Raw genomic sequence first — 18187 nt, 5'->3', positions numbered from 1 at the left:
AATTAAATTTAAACTGTAAAACACACGTAACCGCGTCTACAAACAGACACTGCCAAGCAGCCCCGACCTGCTCCGTCGAGAGAGTGAAGACTGTTCACTCGTTTGTAGCTGCAGAAGCAATCATCCCAACACATGCAAACAAATCTGCATCAGGATGCGATTTGAACGAGCTACATCACACTGCAGCACCCAGGTACGGTGAAGATCAATAAACAACTGTAAAGCGCATTTCAGAAGAATGGACAGCCCGTAGGCCAGCTAAAAACAGCTTCCCTAACCGGGAATCGAACCCGGGCCGCGGCGGTGAGAGCGCCAAATCCTAACCACTAGACCACCAGGGAGACACAAAGCCGTCCTTGTAGCTCTGCTGAAAATGGCCTCGCTGCCCGGGAATCGAACCTGGGCTGCAGCAGTAAGAAGACATTCACCGGTGCATCCATCAAGGTAACTTTTTTGTGTCCATTGCTCCCGATGCGATCTCGAGAACATTGGGGAGACTTAGAGTCAAGTCACATCTGCGGGACTCTCTTGCGCGCCTTTATTGCAAAAAAGCGCGGAGTGGACCCGGAAGCTGGTGTAGCGCAAGCTAACCTGGGTAGGTCTTTCTTCCTACAAATGCGCGCAGGAGAGTAACCCGAGGCACTACAGTGGTCGTCCCTCTCACCCGCCCTCCTCCTCTAACCTTATAATAAGATCCGTTATGGTAAGCAGGTAAGTGCTGCATTTTGCTTGTTGTATTCTTCAGATATAGTTTTTTTTAAAGGTTACTTTTAGAGGGATGGCAGTGAAGACAGTGCAATGTTCCTCTTGCAACATGTTTGAGGTGAGGGATGCCATGGTCATCCCTGCTGATTACACTTGCCATAAGTGCACCCATCTCCAAGTCCGTCTTCGGGAACGGGAGCTGGAGTTGGATGAAATTAGAATCATTCGGGAGGCAGAGGGGGTCATAGATCGGAGCTTGAGGGAAGTAGCAACTCCAAAGATTGCAGACAGATGGGTGATAGTGAGGGGTACTTGGAGATAGCAGCCCGTGCAGCGACCCCTTGCGGTCGTTCCCCTGAAGAACAAATGTATCATTTTGGATACTTGTAAGGGGGACGACTTACCAGGGGTAAGCAGTGGGGTTCAGGCCTCTGGCACGGAGCCTGTTCCCAATGCTCCGAAGGGAAGGTTGGAAAAGGGCAGAGCAAGAGTTATTGGGGTCTCGATAGTTTGGGGCGCAGGTATGTGGTTTTGTGGGGGTGAGAGAGACTCACGATTGGTATGTTGCCTCCAGGTGCAAGGGTACGTGATGTCTCTGATCGTGTTTTCCGGTTCCTTAACAGGATCGGAGAGCAGCCCGAAGTCGTGGTCCACATTGGCACCAACGACATAGGTAGGAAGAGGGATGAGGATGTTATGCATACTTTCAGGGAGTTAGGTTGGAAGCGCAGAGTTAGAACAAACAGAGTTGTTGTCTCTGGTTTGTTACCCGTGCCACTTGATCGCGAGTTGAGGAATAGTGAGAGAGAACAGATAAATGCGTGGCTACAGGGATGGTGCAGGAGGGAGGGATTCCGGTATCTGGATAACTGGGGTTCTTTCTGGGGAAGGTGGGACCTCTATAAACAGGATGGTCTACACCTGAACCTGAGGGGCACCAGTATCCTTGGGGGGACGTTTGCTAGTGCTCTTTGAGGGGGGGGGTTTAAACTAATTCTGCAGGGGCATGGGAACCTAGACTGTAGCTTTAGGGTGCAGGACCTTGAGTGTAGGCAGGTTAGGAACATGGCATCAATCTCGAAGGAGGGTGCCTCTAAACAGGAAGGTGACTTGAAGTGTATGTACTTCAATGTGAGAAGAATACGAAATAAGATAGGTGAACTTGCAGCGTGGGTTGGTACCTGGGATTTCGATGTTGTGGCTATTACAGAGACATGGGTAGAACAGGGACAGGATTGGTTGTTGCAGGTTTCAGTGTTTAAATGTTTTAGTAGGGTCAGAGGTGGGGGTAAAAGAAGGGGAGGTGTGGCATTGCTTGTCGTCCCTACTGATTACACTTGCCGGAAGTGCACCCATCTCCAGCTCCTCCAAGGCCGTGTTCGGGAACTGGAGCTGGGGTTGGATGAACTTAGAATCATTCGGGAGGCAGAGTGTTCATAGATTGGAGATTTAGGGAAGTAGTAACTCCAAAGATTGCAGACAGATGGGTGACAGTGAGGGGGACTTGGCGAAAGCAGCCAGTGCAGCGACCCCCTGCGGTCATTCCCCTCAAGAACAAATATACCATTTTGGATACTTGTTGCGGGGACGACTTACCAGGGGTAAGCAATGGGGTTCAGGCCTCTGACACGGAGCCTGATCCCGTTGCTCAGAAGGGAAGGTTGGAGAAGAGCAGAGCAAGAGTTATTGGGGACTCGATAGTTTGGGGCACAGATATGTGGTTTTGTGTGGGCAAGAGAGACTCATGATTGGTATGTTGCCTCCCAGGTGCAAGGGTAAGTGACGTCTCTGATCGTGTTTTCCAGGTCCTTAAGGGGAGGGGAGCAGCCCGAATTCGTGGTCCACATTGGCACCAACGACATAGGTAGGAAGAGGGATGAGGATGTTATGCATACTTTCAGGGAGTTAGGTTGGAAGCGCAGAGTTAGAACAAACAGAGTTGTTGTCTCTGGTTTGTTACCTGTGCCACGTGATAGCGAGTCGTGGAATAGTGAGAGAGAACAGTTAAATGCGTGGCTACAGGGATGGTGCAGGAGGGAGGGATTCCGGTATCTGGATAACTGGGGTTCTTTCTGGGGAAGGTGGGACCTCTATAAACAGGATGGTCTACACCTGTACCTGAGGGGCACCAGTATCCTTGGGGGGACGTTTGCTAGTGCTCTTTGGGGGAGTTTAAACTAATTCTGCAGGGACATGGGAACCTAGACTGTAGCTTTAGGGTGCAGGACCTTGAGTGTAGGGAGGTTAGGAACATGGCATCAATCTCAAAGGAGGGTGCCTCTAAACAGGAAGGTGACTTGAAGTGTATATACTTCAATGCGAGAAGTATACAAAATAAGATAGGTGAACTTGCAGCGTGGGTTGGGACCTGGGATTTCGATGTTGTGGCTATTACGGAGACATGGGTAGAACAGGGACAGAATTGGCTGTTGCAGGTTCCAGTGTTTAAATGTTTTAGTAGGGTCAGAGGTGGGGGTAAAAGAGGGGGAGGTGTGGCACTGCTTGTCAAGGATAGTATTACAGCGGTGGAAAGACGATGGATGAAGACTCGCCATCTGAGGTAGTTTGGGCTGAGGTTAGAAATAGGAAAAGTGAGGTCACCCTGTTAGGAGTTTTCTGCAGGCCTAATAGTCCTAGAGACGTAGAAGAAAGGATTGTGAGGGTGATTCAGGAGAAGAGTGAAAGTAATAAGGTGGTTGTTATGGTGGACTTTAACTTTCCAGATATTGACTAGGAAAGCTATAGCTCGAGTACTTTAGATGGGTCGGTGTTTGTGTAATGTGTGCAGGAGGGTTTCCTGACACAATATGTTGACAGGCCAACAAGAGGTGAGGCCGTACTGGATTTGGTTCTGGGTAACGAATCAGGCCAGGTGTTAGAATTGGAGGTAGGTGAGCAATTTGGGGACAGTGACCACAATTCGGTGACTTTTACTCTGGTGGTGAAGAAGGTTACGTGTGCACTGTAGGGCAAGAGTTATAGCGGGCGGCAGGGAAATTATGATGCGGTGAGGCATGACTTAGGATGCATGGCTTGGAAAAGTAGGCTTCAAGGGAAGGGCACAATCGATATGTGGAGCTTGTTCAAGGATCAACTATTGAGTGTCCTTGATACGGATGTACCTGTCAGGCGGGGAGGAAAGGGTCATGCGAGGGAGCTGTGGTTTAATAATGAATTGGAATCCCTTGTTAAAGCGAAATCGGCGGTCTATGTAAAGATGAGGCGTGAAAGGTTCAATTGGGGCGATTGAGAGTTATAAGGTAGCCAGGGAGGATCTAAAGAGAGAGCTAAGAGCAGCAAGGAGGGGACATGAAAAGTCCCTGGTTGGTAGGTTTAGGGAAAACCCAAAGGCTTTCTATAGGTATGTCAGGAATAAAAGAATGACTCGGGTAGGAATAGGTCCAGTCAAGGATAGTAGTGGGAAGTTGCGCATGGAGGCCGAAGAGATTGGGGAGACACTGAATGAATACTTTTCATCAGTATTCACTCAGGAACAGGACATTGTTGCCGATGTGAATATTGAGTCACAATTAATTTTAATGGATGGCTTTGAGGTATGTAGGGAAGAGGTATTGGAAATTCTGGGAAGGGTGAAAATAGTTAAGTTCCCTGGGCCTGATGGCATATATCCTAGGATTCTCTGGGAAGCAAGGGAGGAGATTGCAGAGCCATTGGCCTTGATTTTTATGACTTCGTTGTCTACAGGAATAGTGCCAGAAGACTGGAGGATAGCAAATGTGGTTCCCTTGTTCAAGAACGGGAGTAGGGATAACCCTAGTAACAATAGGCCGGTGAGTCTCACTTCTGTTGTGGGCAAAGTCTCAGAGAGAATTGTAAGGGATAGGATTTATGAACATCTGGATAGGAATAATGTGATCAACGATACTCAGCTTGGTTTTGTGAACAACGAAGAGCCGATGAGAAAGATGTATATAGTGTATTTAAGGAGAACAGGTACCTAATAAACCCAGTCCGCCGATTTCTCAATGATGCTTCCAAGTTGACTTCAAAAATTCGGTTTGTCCTTCCATTTTTTCATGTTTGATTTTGTGAGTTTTAAAAACTTCCGCAATCTTCTGACTTGAGTATTGGAGTTGGGAAGTTACGTTGTGGCTGGACAGGACACTGGAATATTGTGGAATACTTTTGGAATATTGTGTGCAATTCTGGATTCCCTCCTATCAGAAGGACATTGTGAAATTAGAAAGGGTTCTGAAGCACCAATGTGTCCACAGAGAGGAGAGGCCCTTCTGCTGCCCTGAGTGCGGGAAGGCCTTTGGTGATTCCTCTGCCATGCGGACACACCAGTTGGTCCACACCCGGGACGGCTGTTCTCATGCCCTGAGTGTGAGATGGCTTTCAGCAGTTCTTCCCACCTGCTGAGACACCAGTGGGTCCACATCGAGGAGAGGCCGTTCTTCTGCCCCGAGTGCAGGAAGGGCTTTGCTCTTTCTTCTGACCTGCTGGCCCACTGGTGGGTCCACATGGGGGAGAGGTTGTTCAGTTGCTCTAAGTGCAGGAAGGCCTTCATCAAACCTCAGACCTGCATATCTTTGGACAGGACCACCCAGAGAAAGCCCACGCAGACACTGGGAGAATGTGCAAATTCCTCACAGACAGTCACCCATCTTCCGCAACTACACTGGCACCACACCCCACCTTTTCCTCCGCTACATCGATGACTGTATCGGCGCTGCCACGTGCTCCCACGAGGAGGTTGAACAGTTCATCAACTTTACCAACACCTTCCATCCCGACCTCAAATTCACCTGGACTGTCTCAGACTCCTCCCTCCCCTTCCTAGACCTTTCCCTTTCTATCTCGGGCGACCGACTCAACACAGATATCTACTATAAACCGACTGACTCCCACAGCTACCTGGACTACACCTCCTCCCACCCTGCCCCCTGTAAAAACGCCATCCCATATTCCCAATTCCTTCGTCTCCACCGCATCTGCTCCCAAGAGGACAAGTTCCAATACCGTACAGCCCAGATGGCCTCCTTCTTCAAGGACCACAGATTCCCCCCAGACGTGATCGACGATGCCCTCCACCGCATCTCCTCCACTTCCCGCTCCTCCGCCCTTGAGGCCCGCCCCTCCAACCGCCACCAAGACAGAACCCCACTGGTTCTCACCTACCACCCCACCAACCTCCGTATACAGTGTATCATCCGCCGTCATTTCCGCCACCTCCAAACGGACCCCACCACCAGGGATATATTTCCCTCCCCTCCCCTATCAGCGTTCCGCAAAGACCACTCCCTTTGCGACTCCCTCGTCAGGTCCACACCCCCCACCAACCTAACCTCCACTTCCGGCACCTTCCCCTGCAACCACAGGAAATGCAAAACTTGCGCCCACACCTCCTCCCTTACTTCTCTCCAAGGCCCCAAGGGATTCTTCCATATCCTCCACAAATTCACCTGCACCTCCACACACATCATCTATTGCGTCCGCTGCACCCGATGTGGCCTCCTCTATATTCTGCCCACTTGCGGAACGCTTCAGGGAACACCTCTGGGACGCCCGGACCAACCAACCCAACCACCCCGTGGCTCAACACTTTAACTCTCCCTCCCACTCCACCGAGGGCATGCAGGTCCTTGGACTCCTCCATCGCCAGAACATAACAACACGACGGTTGGAGGAAGAGCGCCTCATCTTCCGCCTGGGAACCCTCCAACCACAAGGGATGAACTCAGATTTCTCCAGTTTCCTCATTTCCCCTCCCCCCACCTTGTCTCAGTCAATTCCCTCGAACTCAGCACCGCCCTCCTAACCTGCAATCTTCTTCCTGACCTCTCCGCCTCCACTCCACTCCAGCCTATCACCCTCACCTTGACCTCCTATCACATCTCCATCGCCCGTCCCCCAAGTCCCTCCTCCCTACCTTTTATCTTAGCCTGCCTGGCACACTCTCCTCATTCCTGATGAAGGGCTCTGGCCCGAAACGTCGAATTTCCTGTTCCTTGGATGCTGCCTAACCTGCTGTGCTTTAACCAGCAACACATTTTAGGCTTCAATCAGCTTGATGCGATTTGAACATGCAATTTTCTGGTCTGGAGTTAGATGCGCTACCATTGCGCCACAAACTCACAGACAGCTCAGGAACTCTATTCATGCTTAAGGGAATTGATCGCACTACAATGATTTTATGTTATGAGTAACAACGGAGATCAACAGTTCATGTCTGTTCTGTCTCTCCTCCCTCTCATTCTGTATCTCGAAACAATTTCCAACTCGACGTCAATAAAAAGCTGAAAGAACTGTGGATGCTGTAGATCAGAAACAAAAAAAAACAGTATTTGCAGATGACCCTTCCATAGAATTGATGGTGATTGGGAAAACGTTAGTTTATATGCAGGAGATATTGTGGGAGGAAGGCGGATGCAGTAAATCATAAATTAGGACAGACCCTAAAGCGAGGGAAGAACTGTTGAACAGGAAAGGGAGTTGATAACGATCCGCGTGGGAGGGTGAATGGAGACTGTTTGTGGCTAGAAATAAGTAGTGTGTAATGACAGACCATGTGATAACAAGGCTTGGTTTGTATGGAAGGGACGAGGACACTATGGAGTTCAGGCCCTAGAATTACTGAATTCGATATTGGGACCGGAGGGATGGATTGTCTCCAAGTGTAATATTCGGTGCTCTTCGTTCTGCTGGTGCTGAGCTTCGCTGGGACACTACAGAAAACCTGAGACAGAGATGTCGGCCAGGGAACAGGGTGGGGTGTGGAATTAGCAGGCAACTGGAATCTCAGGGTCCTTTTTGCGGGCAGAACGTAGATGTTCTGTGCAGCAGTCACCTATGCTTCGTTTTCCCCATTGTAGATGAGACCACAAGGTGAGCAGCAAATGCAGTAGACTGGGTTGTGGTAAGTGCAGGTAAAGTGCCGCTTCACCTGGAAGGTAAGTTTGGGCCTTTGGAGAGTGAGGAGGGTGCAGGTAAATGGGCTGGTGTCACACATTCGGCGCTTGCAGGGGAAAGTGCTGTTGGACTATTGGGGTGGGAATGGGGTTGGGTTGATGGGAATGAAGGAAGAGTTGACCCCAGGTATAACTCCTGTCCATTTAATTATCCGCCAAATAGAGGAATTTGTTGAGCCTGTACAAGGAAATTTTCTAATTCTAAATGTGGATGTACAGACTGGCGAGGGTGCAAAACCTAAGTGTCAGCAACCATAATTCTATTAACGTTAGAATCGTGATTGAAAATAATATATCCGATCTAAAAGTTGAAGTTCTAAATTGGATGAAGACTCAGGTATTAGACAAGATCTTTCAAAAGCTGATTGGGGGCAGTTGTTCGCAGGTTAAAGGACTGCTGGAAAATGGGAAACCTTCAAATATGAGATAACAAGAGTCCAGACACAGTATGTTCCTGTTAGGGTGAAAGGAAAGGCTGTTAGGTGTAGGGAATGCTGGATGACTAGAGAAATTGAGATTTTGGTTAAGATAAAGAAGGATGCATACGTCAGGTATCGACAGAGCGATCGAGTGAATCCTTAGAGTATGAAGGCAGTACGAGCATACATAAGAGGGAAATCATGAGGGCAAAAAGGGGACATGAGATAGCTTTGGAAAATAGAGTTAAGGGTAACCCAAAGGGTTTTTAAAATATATACGTTGAGGACAAAAGGATAACAAGAGAGAGAATAGGGCCCCTCCACACACGGCCTTTGTGTGGAGCTGCAGGAGATGGGGGGGAGGCGGTGGATGCTGAACGGATATTGTGCATCAGTGTTTGCTATGGACAAGGGCATGGAAGATATAGAATGTGAGTAAGTAGATGGTGACATGTTGAAAAAATGTCCATATTACAGATGAGAAATTGCTGCATATCTTGAAAAGCATAGAAGTGGATAAATCCTAAGGACCTGATCAGGAGTACACTAAAACTCGGTGGGAAACTGGGGAAGTGATTGCTGGGCCTCTCACTGAGACATTTGTATCATCAATAGTCACAGGTGAGGTGCCAGAAGGCTAGAGGGTGGCTAACATGGTGCCACTATTTAAGAAAGGTGGTAAGGAAAAGCCAGGGAACTATAGACCAGTGAGCCAGACATCCGTGAAGGGCAAGGTTTTGGAGAGAAATATGAGAGATAGGGTTTACATCTATTTGGAAAGGCAAAAATTGATTAGGGATAGCCAGCATGACTTTATGCTTGGGAAATCATGTCTCACGAACATGATTGAGTTTTTGAAGAAGTACAATGTGGACTAATGAGGGCAGAGCGATGGACGTGATCTATATGGACTTCAGGAAGGCGTTCATCAAGGGTCCTCATGGGAGACTGGTGAGCAAGGTTTAATCGCATGGAATGCAGGGACAACTAGCCATTTGGATACAGAACTTGCTAGAAGGTAGAAGACAGAGGGTGTTGATGGAAGCTTTTGCTCCACATTTTGGTATTTTGTGCTAGGTTTCTTTTGTAATTTACGAGGAGAAAGTGAGGACTGCAGGTGTTGGAGATCAGAGCTGAAAATGTGTTGCTGGAAAAGCGCAGCACGTCAGGCAGCATCCAAGGAGCAGGAGAATCGACGTTTCGGGCATGAGCCCTTCTTCAGGAATTTTTAACTATAAACTCTAAAAATTCCCTTAGTTATATATTGTGAAGTGTGAAGGCATTGTGTTCGTCCCCAAGTTCGACCTGAGGCCACCCTTCCTCCATCCCAGTAACTCTGTTGACAGCCTTCATGTTACATTTAAAACTAGGATCGATAGATTCATGATCAGTTGGGGGATGAATAGTTACAGGAAAAGAGCAGGAGAGTGCATGTGGGGAATGTCAGATCAGCCACAATTCTATTGAATGGAGAAGTCGGCTCAAGGGGTTGAATGGCATTTTCCTATTCCTATTGCTTATGGTTCCCGAGCCCTCAACTCTGATACAGTGTCCTGGCTTCAGTATGTGCCATTACTGAGAGCGCTGATGTTCCCTTGTGTAATATCAACAACGTAGCAGCTGCTGAAACCTCTTGCTCCTCTGTTACCTCTAAACACAATAACACAATATGCCAATGTGTTCAGGGGAGGCAATGGCCGCCTTTATTGTCAGCAGACTATTCACCCAAGTAATGTTCTGGGGACCTGGGTTCATAACCTGCCACGGCAGATGGTGGAATCTGAATTCAATAGAAATCTGGAATTAAAAGTCTAATGATGAAACCGTTGTGGTTTGTTGTAAAAATCTTATCTGGTTTCCTGCTGTCCAAACCTGATCTGATCTGATCTACATGTGATCTCAGATCCGCTGTCAGCTGGTTGAATCTTCACTGCCCTTTCAGTCAATTCTTAAAGCTCACCTTTTTTAACTATGATGTTGCCAGAATGATTTATAGACGGCATAGGCTGGGACTTTTTTCACTGGAGTGTAGAAGGTTGTGGGTGGAGGTTATGGAGGTTTGTTACATCATAAGGGACAAAGATAAGTTGAATAACCAGGGAGTTCAAAATTTGGGAGTATATTTTTAAGATGAGAGGGAGAAGATTTAAAATGGACGAGGGCGGGGGAACCTCTTTTACATTGAAGGTATGGAATGAACTGTCAGAGGAAGTGGTGGATGCAGCTAATGTTAAAATGTTTAAAATTATTTGGATAAGTATATATGAGCCAAACACAGGAGTGTGGGTCTAATCTTCCCCCAGATATTCAAAGTGACAACCAGTCAGAGGGGGGACAGGGCCATGCGATTCGTTGTTGTGCGGCATGTGTGACAGCTGCAACAAGACGTCCCAACTCCTGTGCTCAATGTTCTGACCAATGAAAGCAAGCATGCCAAAAGCCTTCTACACCACCCTGTCTACCCACGACTCCATTTTCTAGGAACTAAAAACCCGTAACCCGAGATCTCTTGATTCAAAATGTTGCATATGAAACAGATTTGGTGCTTGTTGGTAGGCGTTAATATTTGGTGCATGTCTCTCCTCTAATTTGGTATCTTATACTGAATGCCATCACTGATGAAGTACAGTGTGCCAAAACCTGAACTTCAAAATCTCTCTGTTCAACGACACTCAAGGTCATACCATTCACCATGTAAATCCGACCTTGGTTTGACTATACAAAATGTAAGACCTCATACTTAGCTATATTAAACTCCATTTGCCAATAACTTTAAACTTATGCAATCTAGTTCTGGACTCGCCCTCCCCAGGGAAAAGACCTTTTCAATTTACCCTATCCATGCCCTCATGATTTTATAAACATCTATAAAGTCACCCCTCATCCTTCAAAACCTCTGGGAAAATGACCCCAGTCGATTCAGCCTCTTCCTGTAGCTCAAACCCTCCAACCCTGTCAGCATCCTTGTAAATGTTTTCTGAATCCTTTCAAGTTTCACAACGTCCTTCCTGTAGCAGAGAGCCCAGAATTGCATGCAGTATTCCAACAGTGGTGTAATCAATGTCCTCTCTGAAGACGATTTAAAAAAATATAACTACAAGCAAATCAGGTTAGTTGGGCATGACTTTCACATAGCAGTTTGTTTTGGCTGTCCTTCATTAATCTATGTTTTTCTTCAGTTATGAGAAAATATACTGTGGGATGTGATAATTGTGAGCACATCCAACATTTGCTCATTAACCCTCATGGCCCTTGGACAGAGTAATTGTGACTACATGCTAGAAGGCAGTTGAGAGTCAACCACATTATAGTCGGTCTGGAGTCACAAGGTGTGTGTGTGTGTGTGTGTGTGTGTGCGCGTGCGCACGCACGTGCATACATGCATGCAGGGTTCATGAATGGTAGGTTTCCTGCCTTAAAAAAGAAAGTTTCTGGAGAAACACAACAGTTCTGGTAGCATCTATGAAGAGACAACAGTGTTACTGCTTTGAGTCCAGTGGTCCTTCAAAACTTGACTGGATTCAAAACATCTCTCGAAAGATTCTGCCAAACCTGCTGAGTTTCCCCAGCAATTTTGCCTTTTGTTGCTGATCTCCAACATCTGCAATTCATTATTTTAGTGAATAACTGTTTCCTGTTTGCCAAGACCGAGAGAAACTCTCACTTTCAGATCTTTTAATTAGTTGAACATAAATTCTACCAGAAGCCATGATAGGATTTCAATTTGTGTTCTCAGAAGACCTTTATCTCTGGGTTGCTCAATCATTATCACTAGATCCCAGTCTTCCCTTCAATGAAAGTGTTCTCCTGAATATTTTTCTTTATTTATTCATGGGATGTCGCACTTTGTCTCCCATTATTATTCTGGGAAACATCAACTTCACTTTCCTGCTGTTTCCCCATAATCTCAATTCCCTTTCTGATTAAAAAAAAGTTAGTTTTGAATGCACTTAACAATCCAGGCTCAACAGCTGTCCTGAATATGCAATCCCTTATTTGCAAGTTATTCCCTCAGGTTCTAAACTCACCCACAAGGGTAACCTTTCCAACATGTAGCCTGTCACGTCTCCTCAGAATCTTGTTTGTGACAATAATGTTACCTCGAAATCTTCTAACTTCTAATAACCACAGGCCCAACCTATTCACTTCTCCTTATAAGACATTATTTCCATTCCTGATATCGTCCTGGTCAACCTTCTCTAGTCTGCCTCCAATATCAGTATATCTTCCCTCAGCTAAAAGGCCCAGACCTTTTGCTTAACCTGTCGATATCCCTCTCCATGTCATCCTCAGCATCTGCATTCCCATCAACTGTCTCTACTGCAGTCTTGGCAATAGTACATTCACTTCACTTTTCCAAGTAATCCATACACATATTGTAAATAATTTTGGCCCCAGCCCTGATCCCTGTGCCACATTGCTAGTTACAAATTGCGATCCTGAACATGCCTCTTATCCGTGCTGCATCATTGGCTAGCCAATCATGTATCCATACGGTTAGACTGTCTCCAATATCATGTGAATATCATTGGCTCTGCCAGCAAGTCTTCCCAAACTGTCCTTGAAAAAGTGGTGATGAGCTGCCTCTTAAATTGCTTCACAAATATGATGTGGTCTATAATGAAGGTTCAGGATCGAGTTCCAGGATTTTGATCAATAACATCGAAGCAATGCGCATATGTCACAGTTGGAATGTTGTGTTCACACTTATCTCCTCTTGCTGGTTGAAGTGATGGAGTGGAAATTGCTCTTGAAGAGCCGCCACTCATATAACCAAGCCAGACAGATCGATTGTGGCCAGAGACTCGGCCATTTTGACATCTCATCAATCTACATTCTTTCCATCCAAGTTTTAGTCACATCAAACTGCCGCGCAATGCTGTTATGGCCTCAGTAAACTATAATAACGGGAAGATCGCTGGAATGATTTTCTACATCCGACTGCAATATAAATACAGATCATTATTTCCAGTTTTGGTGGAATAAAAGACATGGTATTGGTGGATAATAACAGTTAGTGCAAACACAGTTAGCCATCGATAAACATTAATCCTGTTCACTTCAATGGCCAATTTCAATTCAGAAACCAAGTGCACTCGGCTGCATGTAACATAGACAACATGACACAACGGCTCATAGGAGGAGAAACGGGGCATTGAGGAGGAGTGAAATGCTTGCTTTTGGTCACCTCCACAATTGTTAGAAAAACAGGTTGAAAGGATTCTTAAAAGGTGGCTGAAGTAATGGTGTGGCATAACACTTCAGACAGCGCAAAGTGGAAGATCATTTTCTAGTGGAAGAAAAAGAATTTTCTTATTTCTGAAAGAACTGGGAAACAGAAGAGGGGATGAAATCTGACATGGGAGCTATTTCCTATTTATTGAGGATGTTGCTTCATCACAGTCTTGGTTTAGAGCATAAGCTCTTGATCAGGAATAAAGGGTGGCCCAAGGGGACTGAGAGATAAATGGGAAGGAAGTGGGGCTGGAGGGAAGGTAGCTGGGAGTGCAATAGATAGATGGAGGCAGCAATTGATGGTGATAAGTCAGAGATGAGGGTGGAGCAAATAGGTGAGAAGCAAGGTGGACAGGTTTGACAGGTCAAGAGATTGGTGTCGAATTGGAAGGTTGGATCTGAGACAAGGTACGAGAGAGGAAATGAGGAAAGTGACGAAATCTACATTGATCCCATGTGGTTGGAGGTTCCGAAGGCAGAAGATGAGGTGTTTTTCCTACAAGCGTCGGGGATAAAGAGTTTGGCAGTGGAGGAGGCCCAGGACTTGAATGTCCTTGGTGGAATGGGAGGGAGAGTTTAAGTGTTCAGCCACAGGGCCGTTGATCGTTTAGTGTCAGTGACCCAGATCTGTTCCCTGAAACGTTACGCTTGTTGGCATCCAGTGTCCCCAATGTGGATGAGACCATATTGTGAGCAATGGCCATTAACTTATGAATACATCGCACAAATCTTAGCCTGCCAGAGTTATTTTCTTTCATTAAATTAAAGAAAAATTTAATTAAATTGTGTGACTGCATGAAACGATTTGTTGGTCAGATTTGAATCATCACACCCAAATGAGATAATGCCATGAATATCAGCGAACTGCTGTTTTTGTTAAAAACCGCAAGTTCTTGATTTATTTCCACAACTTGCTGGTATTCACACCTGCACATTCAATGTCAAACTCTGACATCAGAAATGAAATTACACCATCAATTTTGACTTACAATATTCGAACAAACAAATTAATAGCACACAGTGAATACCAAGTCTGATAAATATGAAATTAAATTTGACCAAAAACAATATATAATCAAGATGGGAGATAAAAAAAATGGAGGAAGGGCAGAAGGCAAGAAATGCAGCATCATAGAAGGTGCTCCTCCAGGGAGTGTATTTTACCAACTACCACAGCTAAATATAAACACTCTGATATGATCCTCCGGTTTTAATGTAAACCATAGCCCCATACAGTAGGTACCATTTAAATGAGTAAAAAATGCAAGCCTTTAGCAAATCCAGCTTCCAGCCTTACCCCCCGCTTCTTGGAGCTTAGACCTTCCTCCAGTTCCGGGGGGTTGTTGAACCCCTGGGCTCCAACTGCCACTCCTCCATTGAAGAAGCTTTTGGGAAACAGATGCAAAGGCAAGATACAGAACAGAGCACCTTTGCAAATGAAAGCAGCTTACAGAGACATCACATGATTTTTAGCCATCGACCTCAAGGTTATCTGCCCAGCACACTCATGCAGCACTACTCTGCTTCTGTGCTCCCAGCAGCTGGATTGTGGATCAGTTTAAAGTCGATCCTATACCTCTGACAACATCGGTACACAAGGCAGTGAAGAAAGTTTTCAGCACACTGGCCGTCATCAGTTAGGGAATTGAGTACAGATGTTGGCAAGTTATGTTGTAATTATACAGGACGTGGATGAAGCTGCACCTGGAATGTTGTGACCAGTTTTGGTGTTCTGACTTCTGACTTCTTCAACTCTGCGTTTGTGTTGAACTTGATGGGATATTTTGTCTAACTTAGCATGTTTAAACAGTATCGCTCAGAGGCATTCATCTGAAACTTTTCAGGAGGTGAGCTCAACAAGATTGAAAAATTCCAAGTTACTTGGAGTCTATTTTAAACTTACATCAGGACCAGTAGGCAGAGACACGTACAGCATTGAAACAGACCTTTCGGTCCAACTTGTCCATGCTGACCTGATATCCTAAATTAACCTAGTCCTAGTGGTTGTTGGGTGCAGGGGAGGCAATTGCAGTCCAGCAGAAAACAAAAACAGCCCACCTACTCTCCCACTGCACCCAGTGTCAGAACTGCCAGAAGGTTCTGTCCTGGGAGGTGACCCAAGGCAGCGTCACCGGTAGGATCTGATTGCTGGGAGCACTGGTGCCCGCTCAGGTGCTTCTGCAAGTTGCAGGAAAACATGAATCTCTTCCCACACTCGGACCAACTGAAGGGCATCTCCCCAGTGTGGACACACTGATGCTTCAGCAGGGAGGAGGAATTGCTGAAGGCCTTCCCGCCCTCAGGGCAGCAAATTGGCCTCCTCCCTCCACCCCACCCCCATCCCCGTATGGACCAGCTGGTGCATCAGCTGTGTGGAGGAGCGGGTAAAGCCCTTCCCACATTCGGGGCAGGAGAACAGCTTATCCCCGGTGTGGACGGACTGGTGCCTCAGCAGGGCTGAGGAATTGCTGAAGGCCTTCCCACACTGAGGGCAGCAGAAGGGCCTTTTCCCCTCTGTGGACCCATTGGTGCTTCAGAACCCTTTCAAATTTCACAATATCCTTCTGATAGGAGGGAGACCAGAATTGCACTCAATATTAACCCAAAGCGGTCTAACCAATGTCCTCTACAACCACAACATAACTTCCCAACTCCAATACTCAGTCAGAGGATTCCAAAAGCTTTCAAAACGCACAAAAAACAAACAGGAAAGAATGGAGGACAAACCGAATTTTTGAGAGTCAGCTTGGAAGCATCACTGAGAAATCGGCGGACTGGGTTTATTGGGTACCCATTCTCCTTAAATACACTATATACGTATTTCGCTTGTGCTCTTCCTAATTTCTCTGTGCTGCAGTGTGTCATGGCTCGTTGAAATAATGTCCTGACGCAGCTTCGTTTGTGGGTGTTGGGATGATTGCTTCTGTGGTTAAGTATTTGGTTTGTGTGTGTTGTTTTTCTGTAGATGCTATTTGAAGTTCCCCATTGACTGTTCGCTCTACTGTGACATCTAAGAATGGCACTTTGTTGTTGTTCTCCTCCTCTTCAAACCAGGAGAACCCCTCAGGCCATAGTCTCACTACTTGGAACACCAATATACAGACCAGTCAAAGGCCTCCACTGAAGACTAAAACACCAAGTCGAAGATTCACGCCACTCCATTTACTCCACCCAAGAATTCCTGAACATCAATGACCCGAAGATAGAAGAGGATGGAATAATGATGTCGGTTGACAAAGCAGCCCGGTTCACATCCATTAACATCAACGTGGCCAAAGAAAACTGAAGAAACTATTCGAAGAACCAAAGACACAAACACAGCACCAACTTCATCAGCAAAGATAGCACTGTCAAGCGCATGGAACTGTACCTTAACCAAACACTTCATATTCAGTAACAAGCCCTACAAACAAATCAATGAAACACCCATGAAACCACCAGTATCAGGATTCCTAGCAGAAGCAACAATGCAGAGACTCGAACAAACAACCCTTCCAACGACCCAACCCAAACTTTGGGTCAGTTACAGCGATGACACAGTCATCAAAAACTGAAACAAATTAGAGGAAACCTACAACACCATCAACAATTTCCTTACTGGCATAAAATTCACAAAATAGGAGAACAACAGCAAAGTGCCATTTCTCGATATCACAGTAGAGCGAACAGTCAATGGTAATATTCAAAACAGCGTCTACAGGAAGACAACACACGCGAACCAAGAACTTAGCTACAGGAGTAATCATCCCTCAACATAAAAACAAGCCTGAATCAGGACCCTATTTCAACGAGCCATAAACACTGCAGCAGCCAGTCACGACGAAGACCAACAAGTAACTGTACAGCACATTTAAGGAGAATGGGTAGCCGAAAAATCTATTGAAAACTGGTACCCTGACCGGGAATCGAACCCGGGCCCCGGCGGTGAAAGCGCCGAATCCTAACCACTAGACCATACTATAAATGTCTTCCCTGCCCGGAAATCGAATCTGGGCAGCGGTATATCTAAAAGCATATTGTTAAAGTTTGAACATTGCGAGTGTTGAAATTGTGTGATTCTGAGCGAAATCACAGTTCGAAAAACAGAATGTGGGAACTTCGACAGAGTTTATACGATTTGCACGTCGGAGATATGTCTGCGGGTGCGCGATGGGAGCATAACCCAGGAGGGAAACTATCTGTCCCATTCACTCAATGTCATCTTTAGCAGCTTTCCCGTATGACGGCGCACTGTTCAGCACCTCGTCTTCTGATCTGCTTTCCAAAGATCTTCGACATAATTATTTCACATTGATATACTGGCCCAATGTGCACAGGTGAGATGGCACACTCGTGGAGGTCTGCGGGGTCTTCTCCTTTTCTGTGTATCCTATGTTGAGGAGGGCAATGCTTGTCACTGGTCACTCCGGTGTCAGAGAAAAGTTTAGAAACAAAACGGTTTAATTTTCTGCCGGTAGAGAGGGCCCGGTTCCTGGGGACGGGCAAACAGCAGCAGGGAGACAGAATGAGAAGCAGCTGTTCGGGAAACTCTTTGCCGCTTGCAATTCTGAGAGCAATGTCAAATGTATTTCACACTGAGCAAGACTCAGCTGGTTCAAGAGGTAGGGCGGGGATGGATGGGGGTTCGATGTGTCGCTCGTTGGTCTCGGGGTATGATTCTCCCTTTGGGTCTTTTTCTACACAGACTTGCGAGAGATCCAGGACGAGCCCGCGTTTCATGGCTTGTACCAAAGTGCTTTCAAAAATTTCACAAAAAGTACCTTCGTTAAACGAGATTGGGCTCCTTGGAGTACGGGTGGTGCAGAAAGCAAGGAAGTGAAATGATTGGAGATAGCGTTAAACAGGTTGACGTGAGTGGTGCGATGTTTGAGGAATGTCAGTGATAAAGCTAGATTA

The 18187-nt window shown here is 46.3% G+C and overlaps 1 non-coding gene across 1 annotated transcript; it reads right to left on the bottom strand.

Moving 5' to 3' along the window:
* Positions 1–269: 269 nt before the first annotated feature.
* Positions 270–341, bottom strand: trnae-cuc (transfer RNA glutamic acid (anticodon CUC)). The gene has a single exon. It is a non-coding gene; the product is annotated as a tRNA-Glu (tRNA).
* Positions 342–18187: the final 17846 nt, after the last annotated feature.

The sequence above is a fragment of the Hemiscyllium ocellatum genome, assembly GCF_020745735.1.
Source record: "Hemiscyllium ocellatum isolate sHemOce1 chromosome 27 unlocalized genomic scaffold, sHemOce1.pat.X.cur. SUPER_27_unloc_16, whole genome shotgun sequence".
Classification (NCBI taxonomy): Eukaryota; Metazoa; Chordata; class Chondrichthyes; order Orectolobiformes; family Hemiscylliidae; genus Hemiscyllium; species Hemiscyllium ocellatum.
This window is presented reverse-complemented; position numbering and strand designations above follow the sequence as displayed.